This window comes from Pleurodeles waltl, chromosome 9 (genome assembly GCF_031143425.1).
Source record: "Pleurodeles waltl isolate 20211129_DDA chromosome 9, aPleWal1.hap1.20221129, whole genome shotgun sequence".
Lineage (NCBI taxonomy): Eukaryota > Metazoa > Chordata > Amphibia > Caudata > Salamandridae > Pleurodeles > Pleurodeles waltl.
Genome location: NC_090448.1, coordinates 789,657,868 through 789,672,315, shown reverse-complemented (window position 1 = coordinate 789,672,315; position 14,448 = coordinate 789,657,868).

The window sequence follows — 14,448 nt, the reverse complement described above, 5'->3', positions numbered from 1 at the left end:
ATGTTTATACTTTGGCGCTAGACCCGTCTAGCGCCAAGTTTATGGAGTTAGTCATTTTTTTGGGATGTGGAAACCTACTTTGCGTCAATAAGATGCAAAGTAGGCGTTCCCGTGCAAAAAATGACTATGGCCTCAGCGCCCTATTTATCCCCGTGCTAAAATCACCCACTGGAGGGAGGAGGGGTAAAAAAACTGGTGAAAAGTTTGCTTTGCACCATTTTTTAACGCCTGGGTCAGGGCAGGCGTTAGGGGACCTGTGAGCCTATTTCCATGGTGAAACACCATGGAATAAGCCCATGGGTGCCTTCCCCAGACCTCCACCCACACAAGAGGGACAGCAGAGGATGGGGGACCCCATCCCAGGTAAGTAGGTAAGCATTTTTTTGTTTTTTTTAAAGTGCCATTGGGGGCCATGAAATGGGCCCCCTACATGCCCCTACATGGCACTGGGTGCAGTGGCCATGTCCAGGGGACCCTTGTCTCCTGTGCTGGCCATTGGAGTGGTGGGCATGACTCCTGTCTTTTTTAAGACAGGAGTCCTGTGGTATGGATGGTTTTGCGTCAGAAAATGACTCTAGGCAGGTTAGTCTTTTTTTTTATTTATTTATTTTTTGTGCAAAACCCCCTTCCGCCATACCGCCAGCCCCACCAGACTAATGTCATTTAAAAAAAAAAAAAAAAATATGCTAGCCTACACCGGCTTGCGCCATTCCATAACTATGATGCCGGGCTGGTGCACAGAAATGGTGCAAGCTGGTGCAAAATGTTTTGGTGCAAAACTGCGTTAGTGCAGTTTTGCAACAAAAAGTATAAATCCGGGCCGAAGGCCCTCATTATGGCCCTTGCGGTCTTCTGACTGCCAGGACCACGGTGGCAGTCTCACCGTCGATGGGCTGGCGGTGAAGACCACCACATAATGAGTCTGGTGGGTTGGCCTCTGCCAAGCCACCACATCCCCCGCCTGTACCACCAGGGCAGTTGGACCCGCTGGGCCAAAGCTCAGCATCCCCGATCCAATGGTCCAATGAAGACCGCCAGCAGTATTTGGAGCCGACTTTCCACCAGGGTTTCCGCAGTGGTAGCACAGCCACGAAACCCCTGGCAGTAAGGCTACCGGTGACAGGAAACTTCTTTCCTGTCAATGGCACATGACTCCCCGACCCCACCCCCCTTGCAAGCACAATACCCCCGCCACACCAGCACACCCCATGCCCCCAACCAGAACAGCACCCTCACGTACAGAGCCCTCCGCATACACACACCCCGCATACACTCATACACGCACCCTGCATACATTCGTTCATGCACCCCGAATACTCATTCACCAACACTGACACGCATTCACTTACAAGCATCCATACACTCACTCCAACATCCATACATGCATTCAACCACACACATTCACACACCCATATACGCGCAGACAAAACCCACTCGCACACACAACACCTCCCACGCCCCTCCCCTGACAGACACCCAAATTACCTTGTCCGTCAAAGAGGTCTTAAGGCATGGAACGGGCGCCTCCACCGTCTGCAGCGCCCCACCATCAGGACACCGCCAGGCCGTATTACTGCTTGTAATACGGCTGGTGTGGTCCTTTTGGTGGAGCGGGGCCAGTAGTGGAACCTCCCATGCACCTCAGACTGCCAGCACAACTTCTGGAGGATGTCTGCCCAAAATGTGGCATAAATCCTTCAGTACTCATGATCTGGTGGGGGAGGACTGTCAGCACTGGTGGTCTTCTGGCACCCGCGGCACTGGCAGTCTTGTAAAAAGACCACCTAAGTCAAAATGAGGGCCTTAATGTCAATGCAGTCTGTCAGTATAGTTCTGCTATCGCACACTCTGGGCGAAAACCTTTCTCACCATCACTGCCAGTATCTTACCAGCAGAGCCTCTATACATGGCGATTCATCCAGATAATCCACATCTTCCCTTGAACCATCAAACCAATCTCTATTATGAGGGAACCTTTGATTTTCCCCCATCTGAAAGATTCCTTTGTCACAGTAGTTCTGTTCTCTCCATATAGGGTCCTGGAGAATCTTCTCCCAGATGGTGATCCTTGTGCTTCGGTCTTCCCTAGACAATACTAGACTAAAAGATCTTCAGTATCTCTAAATTGATATTCCTTGGACTCAGACTCTTCAGAAACCTCATACACATCATCTTCACCAAATTACTCACTCTGATGGTCATCGCCAGTGAATGACATTACCACATTCCAGGATGTTTTGCTGAGGGGTGTAGTGAAATCTCAACATCCAGCATGAAGTCTTAGATATCTGTCTAGAAGTATAGAGACGTTGTAACTTCGTTCTGTTCCAAGGCCTTTATCGCATTTGCTACCCAGGTTTGCAGAACTGATGGAAGGGATATTTCTTACACCAGCAATGACCAAAATAGTGACTTCCCGCTTCTCAAACAATACAGGCCCCAGGTCTGTATCCAGTGCATCTTCAGAAAGGGCCCAAAACGTACACTGCCATAGTTCAGCTGTTAAGCATGCCCCGGTTTCAGAAACAACTGTTCCTCCCGACGAGGAGTGTAATACAGCAGGTTAAATAGTTTGTGTAGCCTTTGCAACATCATTTAAGACAGCCAATGCCACCACCCTTCTGGGATGATAAGATAGAGCTCTGTGGGAATCCTAGCAGTGATTTGCAAACGTTGTTACTAGGATCGGAGACAATATTTTCTGGAGGTAGTAAAGGAATATTTACTTGTTTCCAATCGGGCCATTAGCGTCTACATTGACTCAGCTGATTTATGTATCTCAGCATTTCACTGAAATAAGCAACATATTTACACCTAAACACTGAAGCCACATGTGCAGCTCGGAATCATGACCCTGTTGTTTAAAATAGAAGTACTCTTTGAGTCCTACGTGGATGAGGAGTGAAAATAAGGTTCCTAAGGCTATGGGTCTAGAAGAGAAGATAAATAAATCCTTAAGACAATTTAAGCATAGAGGCTGCAGTTACCACCCAAAGCATAGCTTCAGCCCCCTTATGGTCCTATCTGCCTCAGCCATACGCTCAACGTCTGCCGCACTTTTCCCACAACTGGAGAGCTGGGTGAGTTGGCAACATCACTTCTTCCTCGTGGAAGACCCAGTCTTGTTCGATGCATGGACTGCCCCACTTCCTCTCCTCTGTGCACCTCACTGGTGAGGGGAGTGTTTCAAATCGTCTTGTAAATAAAATAACAAACTAAAAGTTGGTTTGACACATAATACAGACTGATTAAGCGCTTCAGTGCAAATGTCCTCCACCACCAGCTACTCTAAAACCAGCATTTTAACATCAGCTGCCTTTCTACAGAGTAAGTGCATCGCTACTGCAAAAGGAAGCATTAAAGTCAATTTATTCCTCTCAGAGGAAAAAACATCTAATCAAGTTACGTTCTGGATCCAAACATGAGCTCAGACCATCCTGGGCCTCAGATTCAACAGTTCTGAAGACGGTCAGGAGTGACAAAGCTCAGCTCAAACAGCTAGCCATGCATTGGGTCAGGCAAGTGTGGTACTCTGCCTGACCATTTGCCCTCCATTCCGTCTACCTCTTCAGGGGAATCTCCCACCTCAACAATAGGGCAGGGTTCTGCATCCGAATCTCCATAACCTACTCCTCCGTGCACATATATTGAACCTAACCAACTGATTAGGTGTGACTTGCCCACAAAAGTGGTGGATACTATCCTGGCAGCTTTGTTTGGCTGACAAATAGATTCATTCTGGTTGTTTTGGGGGGGGGGGGGGGGGGGGGGTTTGTAGCCTTGTGCAAGGACTGTGAGATTGATCCTCTTCAGGCCAATATATCTGACACTCTGATTGTTTTGCCACTTGTCTGGCAAGGCTTTGCTGTGGGCACTGTTAAGGTGTATTTGTTGGTTTTTTAGCCTTTCTACATTTGCCTAACTAGCCTTGTTGTTTAGGTCACCTGTTGTGATGCAATTTTTGAAAGGGCTCACAATTGTTTCATCCCATGCCCATGCTTGACTCCAACCTTAACTCTGTTCTCACGTTTGTGATGTGCATGTCATTTGAACCTATTCACAGCTGTTTTCTGAGGTTGTTGGCTGTTTTCTTCATTGTGATTATTTCACCACACTGTTAGTGAGATGCAGACACTTTCAGTACAGCTACCATATGTCCCCTTTTTTCCTAACAATATTTTTTTGGCGGGGAGGGGTCAGGACCTTTTCCACTGCAAGTGTTTATCGCCCTTCCATGGGAGACTGTCTATCACTCTTCCCTTTTTTTTTCTCTCCACCATATCCCTCTAAAGAGTAGTAGCATCTTTTTTAAGTTGGATCCAAATAGGGCACTTAACTTTACATAGACTGGGCTAAAGAGTAACAAACAGCAGTTTTTTGTTGGCAGGGCTGGACTGGGAGCCCAACGCAATCCTGGCAAATTTTGTCAGACTAGCCCCCAATTGGTGCACAGCGAGAGCGGTGAGCGAGCTTGACAACTTCAAGGGGGCTTGGGAGGGGCTTTTCCTCCCCAAGTAAATTCGGGGGAAAATGGTGCAATCTTTATTAGGGATTTTCATTGTTTCCCTCACTCACCCTCCAGGCAACAGTGCCTCTCATCTCTCCATTCTCTCCATAGCCCCTCTCTCACGTGTATTTCATTTGTTTCATAGCACCTCTCATACCAGTGTAGGGTGTCTGAACACTTTACTTCACACGTACATATACAGAAACAGTGAGTCATACATATGTAAATCAGTGTATAGAACATGTTACATAAGACAAAGGGCACTACAAAGTGTAGGCAGGCATTTTTTAAGAGTGCTTGATCTGGGGAAGCATAAACTCAGGATTCAGAAAGTAACACAGTTGTTAGGGTTGACTTTACCAGTAAGAATTTATTTCTACCAAAACAAACCCTTGTTAGCAAAATTAGGATAATGAAAGACTGCGAAAAACATAACTTTCTGACTGGGACCTTGCAGTTTGCATGCTGCTGTTTGACTGCAGTTCATAGCTCACTGTGCTAGATTGCTGTTGTAAGTTATGAACTGCACAGTAACATAGATTTGTGACAAAACCAGTAACCCACTGAGCTACGCACCTAAAATACTGTTCTGTCATCTGCATAGTATACGTTCTTTGCAGCAGGCATATTAACCCTGTAAGCTACCTTAGATGAGTCCAAACTGCCACTAGACAAAACTCAGATCTCTCTACAGCAGGTACATTAATCACCAGCGTTATGCTGGCCCTTGTATTGTTGCCTGAAAACCGTTGAATACACAAGGAAATATGTAGTGCTTTTAAAACTGCTAGATTGCTACAAAAAAGCCCCCACCCTTCCAACTCCCGATCCCACTACAGCCAGCACATCCTTCTTTGTTAGGTACACCAGGGCTAAGAAAGTAAGGATGGTTCACAAACGAAACTTGTCAAAATGGATTGTCCTGTGAATAAAAATCTATTATTCCTGTGCCAAGAGGGAGTCTCCTGAGTTCCTCTCTGGCCCATTTCACAAGAGCCAATGCTGCCACTACACCATTGGTGAGAAGTGTTTCAGTGTTGGACATCTGTGAGGCTGCAACATGGCCTTTCTTGTTTCGGACAGGCTGGCTTGGCTGTGGTGGTTGTGTGGGAATGTGCTACTGGGATGATTAACTTGATATGGGTCAGGGGGATTGGCATGGATTTGTTCACAGAGATGTTGAAGGTGGTGAAAATCAGGTGGATGAGGTATCTGGCGAAGTGAGTGCTTTCACGCTTTGGGTAAGGCCAAAGGTATTCTGTTTTTCCATTAGTGCAACTGTGTTCGGGTCTGTGCGGTCTTCAAGGTGTGGATTTCGGTCTCCAAGGAGGATGAAGGCACTGGAGTTGAGGATTGAGTGGCGCAAGAACATCAACGGTTGTGATGGTGCATGGCCCTGGGTGTCTGTAGATGTGGTGCTGCTAAGGATGAAAATGGCTACATTGCAGGGCTTAATGGCAAGTGTTCGACATTGCTGAGGGGTGTGTCCGAGGAGATGGTGCAGCTCAAAGAGTTCTTGAAGATGATGGCTATTCAGTCACCAGGCTTGTGTTGTCCATACTATCTGGAGATATTGTAGCATGTAAGGATAGTAGTGGAGATTTGGGGTCTGCTGTGGAGGTTAGGCAGGTCTCTGTGTGGGACAGCCGATCCGTGGTCATAGAGCCCATCCCAGATCTCTGTTGTGTGCTAGGCGAGAGATCTGGTGTTGAGGACTATGCAGGACGGTGGACTCACCGGTAGGGTGGGTCACTGGTGTGTGGGGTTTTGAGTTAGACAGGTGTTGGTGTGGGAGATGAGAATGGTTGATGTGGGAGATTGCAGAAGAACTTGCAGATTTTGCAGGAGCTTACCCCTTCTGTGTTGTGTAGTGCATCTCAGTGGCACGCAGCAAGCAGCGCCTGGTGTTGAGAGCAAGGAGGGTTACAGTAAAGGGTGGGTGAAAGGACCAGGGTTCAGGAACGGCACAGATGGACTTGCTTTTGGCTCACCAGTGAAGCGTCCACGCTGCAGCCGCCATTTAGGGGGTATGGGTAGGGGAAGAGAGCAGGGGGAAGGGTGGAAAGGAAGCACAGAAAGCTGGAAAGCTCGGAATGGAGAAAAGCAGGAGAAAGGTAAGGAGTGTTCGGGGAGGCAGAGGGAGGGAAAATAGTGGGAAAGAGCTCACAAGGAGGAAGGCACAAAAGTCACAGAGAAAAGTGGAAACTGAGTAAACGTATACGGGTAAGCAGGGTTAAAACTGGGCACACATCAAGGCAAAACAAAGGAGAAGAAAACAAGCAAGGCAGAGACAAAAGCAAATTAAAAAAACGGGGCAGGAAACGAGAAAAAAAGAGGAAAATGCATGGGGAAAAACTAGGAAAAACAGGGTGGAACAGAGGCAAAACGGAGAAAAAGGCAAAATCAGTAAAACAAGTCCGAAGAGAGACTGAGGAGAAGCAGATAGAACAAGGTGTGAGCCTCAGACGAACAGGAACGGGGTCCAAAAGGGCCTTTGTTGTCATAGGACCTGGCACAGGTAAGTCCTAGGTTGCTTTTGCGTCATGATGCATGTGTGGTGACGCTTGGCTAGCATTGCTTCATGACTTATGCATACAAATGCATGATGATACGTCCACATCACGGACACCTTTTTGTTATTTGCAAGCCTAAAAGGTAGGGCTTTCTGCCTTTGCTCATGCTTGCGTCTTGATGTTTTCTCTACTGCAAAGGACTTGGATTTGGTCTTCCAAGTTTGCGGCATATTAATTTTTATTCTGCAATGTTTTCTTATCTAGTATTTATTTGTAGACCAAAAGAAAACCGGACAACAATCGTCCCATTTAGTCTATGGAGGTTAGGGCTAACATTTGTAGAATGACACCTTTTACTTCTCATACAATGCAAAAAAAAAATTTCTGGCATCCCCCTATATACTCAGGATTACTCTTCTTTTAGGACTTTAGTGAAGGTTCCTATGGAGAACTAGGGGCTGGGTATAAGTAACATTTTCTTCATTTCATAGCAGATGACCTAGGAGTGTCTTGCATATTGAGTTTGACCAAGCATGTGTTTTTTTTAAAGGCCTTGGGACCATTTGGGTTTTACTAATGTGAAAGCTGTTTACAGTTTTCTCCAGTACATAGTTGACTTTGTTTGCATCACAATCCTTTTTCAAGGCAAGGCTTTTAGGGGTAAGTGCTTCCAGTCTCTCTGCCAAACATTCAAGCATGTAAACTGGTAGTTTTTAAGATGAATTAGCACAAAAGGAGCACTGCCGGATACTGGTATGATCTAGAATTCCTCTTACAGTAAATAAGGCCCTCATTATAACAATGGTGGTAAAAACAGCCTACTGCTTCAATGACGGCCGCCAAAATACCATCAGCGCATCTGTGTGTTGTTTGCGTGGGTGTATTCCTGTGAGTGAAAGCGTGTAAGAATGGTGAAGTGAGTGCATGTCTGCATGTCAGTGTGAGTGTGTGTAAGAATGTGTGCAAGCATGTCTGGAAGTATGCGTGTATGACTGTGTGTATGCCAGTGTGAGTGATTGGGTGTATGCATGGTGCGTGTCTGCGGGTGTGTGAATGTGTGTGGGGGGAGTGTGAGGAGAGGGGAGTGTGAGGATCTGAGGGGTGTGTGTGTGAGGATTGGAGGGGAGTTTGGATGGAGAGCAGGTGGGGGCGTCAGGTGAGTGTTGGGGGGGGGGGGGGTCACCAGTTGGGCCTACCGCCATGGTTTCCATGGCATTGCTAACACCACAAAAACCATGGTGGTAGGCAGGCTCATAATGCCACGGGCAGTACTATGCTGGCCGCTGGACTGAAGATCGACATCTCCATCCTGGCGGCTGATACCGCCATGGCGGTATGAGTGGAGAGGTTGGCCGCACCATTCTCATAATGTGGCGGTATGTACATTTCCACTCACCGTCGGGGTCATAATGACCCCTAAGTGTCAAAAGGCACTAAACTTGTACTCTTGATCCAACAGGAGCAATGCACTCTTCCGCTACACACCATCTTCTAATGTAATTAGATTTAGGTTCTGTTTCATTTCTATGCCACTGAAAAAGAATTACCATTTGTAAACAATTTTCGATTTCCAGACATGTATTATCAGCTTACTACAACTTGTAACTTGATTTCACTTAATATATTGTACATATTACAACTTCTCATACTTGATATGAGAATGCTTCTGTTCCTTCCTGTAAGAAATTGTGCTATTGGTTGAGGAAGGAGGAAGCCCTATTCAGGCAACAACCACAGTCTTTGTCTGAAAGAACCTCAAAAGTCTCGAAATTAATCTCTGCTTAACCTGTCTGGTAGCCCGGCACAAAAGTAGTTAGGCTTACCTTTGAGTCATTGTGTTTATGGAGCATACAAACTGTAATAAAGTGAAAACACAACACAAGAAAAATGTAGAAAAAGATTACATTTTATTGAATAATATGAAACCAAAACAACAAAAAATCCAATCAGTAGAACGGGAGAGACTGAATTTCAAAGTTGTAGGTAAATATAGCACCAAGTGCCACGCGCAGTCATCTGGTCGTGCTATACCGGGGGAAAAGTTACAAGTTCAGGCTGGCAATGATGGAGTACAGACAAGTTAACTTCTTAATGTCTGGTGCAAAGAGTCCAGCTTGCGGTGGAGGAGGCCATGAGGTGCAGGGAGAGCATGGGTGGATACAGGGACCAGGTTAGTCCATCTAAAAAAGTTACCTTCTCTTGTTTTGAAGGGTTCCCAAGCCAGGATAGTCTGAATTTAGGGCTGGAGCAGCTGCACCTTGACTCCACCAACAGTGCCTTAAATACCTCCTTGAGGTGGAACTGGTGGCCCTCCCAGCTGAAGCTGAAGTCTGCAGTTTCATTCAGGTAGGCAACACTAAAAACCTGCATCCTAGCCAGGACCCTGTTGACCGCCCTATCGAAGGTGGCAGGAGCATTCTTTAATCCAAAGGACATCACCCTAAACTGGAAGTGGCCCTCTGGGGTGGGGAAATCACACCTCCCCCTCCCACCTGCCAGTACCTGGATGTCAGATCAAACACACTCAGGACCCTGGCAGCCCCCAATTGATTAATGAGTACATCAACTCAGGGGATGAGGTGAGCATCAGCTTTAGTGACTGAGTTGAGCCCTCGGTAATCCACACAGAACCCGATTTCTGGTGTAGCACCTGGTGGGGTGGCCTTGGGTACCAGAACTAGAGGACTGGACCAAGGTCTCTTGAAGTGCTTAATCACCACTAACTCCAACATCTTGGAAACCACGTCCTTGATGCTGGCTCTCACTTTGTCAGATAGCAGGTAGAGCTTATTCTTCACAGGCATATTGTCCCCAGTGTCAATATAGTGAATGCATAGATGTGTGAGCCCAGGGGTCAGTAAGAACAGGAAAGAAAACTTTCCAAGCAAGTGGAGACAGTCCCTCTATAGCTCTGGGGTCAGGGTGGAGGAGAGGTGGGCATCTTGGAAGATGGGAGGTCACAATGAGATTCACTCTCCTCCACGCCATTATGTTATAGGAGCATGGTGACTTCAGACCTCTCATAGTGGGGCTTGAGGCGATTGACATGGTGCATATTCAGTGGGTTCCTGGGGGTCTTGAAGTACACCAAGTATGTGACTTTCTCCTTGCACTTCTTCACATCATGGGGTCCTGACCACGAGTACTGCAAGGCCCAGGGCTCCACTGGTTCCACAGCTACATTTTCTGCCTCGACCAGTGTGGCTTCTGGTCATGCCAGAATTTCATAATCTCCTGTCTTGCATCCAGAGTCTCTTTGGCCTTCTTCCGAAGAGCTTCATCTGAGTCCAGAGTGGCAACATAAAGCTAACTACATCCTTGTCGACTTTCCTGGGAGCTTGCTCCCATCCCTCCTTCACAATGCTGAGATGCCTTCTGACAGGGTGTCCATACAGAATCTCATAGGGGCTGAACCCATCTCCAGTCTGTGACACCTGCCTGTGTGCAAACAGGCATGGCAAGAAGACATCACACTTTCACCTCAAGGGCTCTGACAGGACCATAATCATGCATTTGAGGGTCTTATTGAACCTCTCCACAAACCTATTGGTCTGAAAATTATGAGTAAGTAGTGAACTTGTAAGTTACACCACACTCGTCCCACATAGAGTTAATATATCCTGACATCACCTCTTTGGGGAATCCCACCCGGGTAAAAATCCTGACCAGCCCTCTGGCCACTGTAGGTGCAGTTACTGACCTCAGAGGTATAGCATCTGGGTGCCGAGTGCCAGGGTACACAAACACCAGGTTAAAGCTGTTGCCTAGAGGAGCCTTTGGGTTCGGAGTCCCAGTAATGTTGATTCCCACTCTTTCAAAGGGGGTGCCTAAAACTGGGAGGGGAATAAGGGAAGCCTTCAGCTTTCCCCTTGGCTTCCCACTGGCCTGACAAATAGGACAAGACCTGTAGAACACAACTGAGCTCACTATTATTCTGTGCCAATAAAAGTGGGTGACAAACAGAGCACAGGTCTTGGCTTGACCCAGATGTCTTGCCAGGGTACATCATGGCCAGACCCAGTAGGAAGGCCCTATTGGGGAGGGGGGGGATGGAGAGCCCCCAACACACCGGTTGAACCAGGCTCAGGAACCTTAGCCTCAGCTCATTATACAGGCGATCACTCGCACAGTAAATCAGGTGATCACCACAGGTGTCACCAGCTGCCTGGGCCTGCCACTGTAGGCCCTCAAGGCTTTGCAAAGTTCCTCCCTGGTAGGCCCTTCCTTCAGCTTGCTAGCCAGCCTGCTCACGTATATTCCCCTAGCAGCAATGTCCTCCTCTGTAAGTTCTGGGATGTTAGCCTTGGGCTCAGCCTGGACCCAGACCATGGGAGTCACAGGAGTGAGTTTCCCATACCCCTGCTCCTCCTCATTTTGACTCGTACCTGGGCCATCGTTCCATGCTCCAGGTCCTCTTGACTTCCCTCTCGGGCAGCCATGGGCCGTGCAGTCATGCATACCCACCCAGGCAACCCTAATATCTCCATGTGGGACCTGAGTTCCACATTGGTCTAGATCAGTGGATTCCAACCTGTAGTCCAGGGACCCGTGGGGGTCTGTGAAGCCTTCTCAGGGGTCTGTGACTGCATAGAAAATTTATATAAACAGATTAATGAAGTGTATATAAATAAAATGGCTAAATGTAATTGACACTTCTAAAACTTACTGTAGTCAAGGAACTTTAAATTGGAGGCTGAAAATTCAACAAGTATCCCCAAATTGATTTGTAGGTGCATCAAACAGAATATGCTATTTAGGTTGTGTGGCTTTAAATTGAATTTAGAAAAGCTCCAACTTTCCTATGAACTTTTTTATTTTCATGTTATTTGTTTGCAAATTAAATAAAATGTGTTATCATTTGTCTATGTGTTTGATGGAAGGCTTGTTTCTGTATTTTGTGTGTATTGTTTTGCAGTTCTAATCATCAACAATGTACAGGTCTGGGTCCACGACTTCCAGTAATGACTCAGTGGGGGGATCCCAGATTCCAATAATGATTCAAAGGGGGTCCCCGGCTTCCATTAATGACGGGGGCAGGTCCATCCACCATAGTCAAAATGTTGTGAACCACTGGTCTAGCTAGTGTGCTCACATATAGTTAGCAAGCAAACGTTCTAGAGACATGGCTGGATTTGCAGCTCCTCATAAGGAACCCGAGGATGGATGGTCCTTCCCTCCCGCCACAGGATAGTGACTCTCATGGTTATCAGATACTACAACATGGTGGACTACATTGGGGATTACCTGCTCTTAGGACACCAGAAGACACCTGACAGCAGTCATACTGGCTCCTATGTCTGTCAGAACCTTCACTCCCCTGCCCACTGATGGTGACCCACTGACCTTACTCTTTAGTATTATTAGGCATATGGGCTTTTGGAACCATCCCTCTGCCACACAGGGACCAAGGGTGGCCTATGCAGTTCTTACCATGCTAACCTGTACAACCGCTTCAGGTGCTACACTAGACAACCCAGGTGTCTGCCCACCAGTGTGGGGCGGTGCCCTCTTAGAGCATTTGGCCTCCCCACTGTAATGTCCATACCTATGGCACTCATAGCACTTGTGGCAGAGCTTCCCTGGGGATTTCTTGTCCGAGGAATCACTCTTTGTCATGGTGGGACTGGGAATCCTTCCCCTGGGAACTGTTGTGGGCACCTTTAGAAAACTCCCTATTTTTGTTATTGCTCCCACCCTCCTTTCTTCTGGTGATTCTCTCCTAGATACCTTGTTGTGGACCTTGGTGCCGAGCCATAGTTCGGCTTCCTTAGCAAGTTCACTGTAGACAGTGAGCTTGCAATCAACAAGTTATTGGTGCAGCTCTGCAAAACAATGACTGAGTATGTGCTCTTAGAATGAGATTGAACAGCTCATCATAATTATCAAAATTGCTGCCCTTCACCAATACCACCAGTGCCTTCTTGGAGTAATCCTGACAGCTTCTGGCTGGCCCTTGGCCCTAAATCTCATTTTGTACTTTTCAGGGGTAAGACCATACTTCTCATCTTGTGCTTTCTTCACAAGGGGTACCTCAGCCTAGCCTCCTTCTTTAAGGCCAGTAGGTAACCCCTCCCCTCAATAGGAGGGTGCCCCCAGAGACTGCCTTCCCAATCCTCCTCCTGGACATTGTGCATTTCTTTATTGAAAGAAAAAAAAAAAGCCTCATAAGCCTCAAACTCTTGTCCAGGTCATCCCCACAACAAAGTTAGGAAGCATGTCCTTGGGGGGATGTGGACTGTTTTATCTCCACTAGACAATGGATTATTGCTGCTACCATTACTGATGGACTCTGTTTGCTGTTTAGCTTTGAGGTCCAGCTCATTCTGACCCATCTAATGAGCCAGCAAGATTTTCTTCTCCTACAAGGCACATTCCTTTTCATCCAAGGCCCTTTCGGCCTTAACCTTTCCTCCAAGGCCCTCTGAACAGCCGCCTCCTCCATTTTTAGCTTAGCTAGCATGTGTTCAAACTCCCTCTCAGCTATCCTGTCCTCCAGTTCCTCAGGGAACAGGAGAAGAGATGCTCTGCCTGCTCGAGATCTGGCAGGGGACCTCACTCCTGTGGGTCCTCCTTTCCCCTCTGGGGCCATGGGCAGTGTGTTCTCCCTGTTCCTCAGTCACTTCCTCCTTCTGCTCCTTCATCTCCTCCTCCTGTTCCTGAGCTGCAGCCAGCAGCTGGTGGGCCTCATCCCAGGTGTTGAGGGCCTTTTGGAACTTCTGCTTCTTGAAGCTCTTGGTTGATGGAAGCCCCATCTCTCAGCAAAATCCCTTGAGTTCACCCACAATGTAGCTCTCCAGGTTATTTAGCTCAAATTCCACATTTGCAGGCAAGAGTTATGAGGTAAGCATTACAGTTGGAAAAAGCAAAGTAGGCCAATCAAGGAGGCTTTAAAAAAGGAAATCTAGTAGCAGGTTTTTTTATGTGAGATTTCAGTGTTCAACAAAATCACTGAGTGGCACTGCACCAACTCAAGGATTGGATCCCACCAATGAACAGCAATGTAACAAATTGGGATAGTGGTGGAGGGGCCCTACTCAGGAAACAAACAGTCCTTGTTTGGGTGAACCAGGAAGGTCACTAAATAAACCTCTGCTTTCCCCCTGATAGTTTAGCAGAAAAGCAGTCAGGCTTAAATTATAGTCAAGTATTTATGCAGCAGGAAAAAAGTAAAAACACAACACAAGAAAAATCTAAAAAAGGAGTAAATTTTTGTAATCAACTTTTTTTTAAAATGTATTGATTCTTCACAACAAAGGGCAGAGCAGGCAGAAGAAATGTACAGCAGCCAAGTATATAACAGGAACATGACCATGACCAAAGCAGTGTGGCCAGTATTTCCTGCCTTCATTAAAACATAAAATAAAGATAAAATGCACCAGAATAGTAACATCTACAAGACATCTATACATAGTGTCACTTCCAATATGA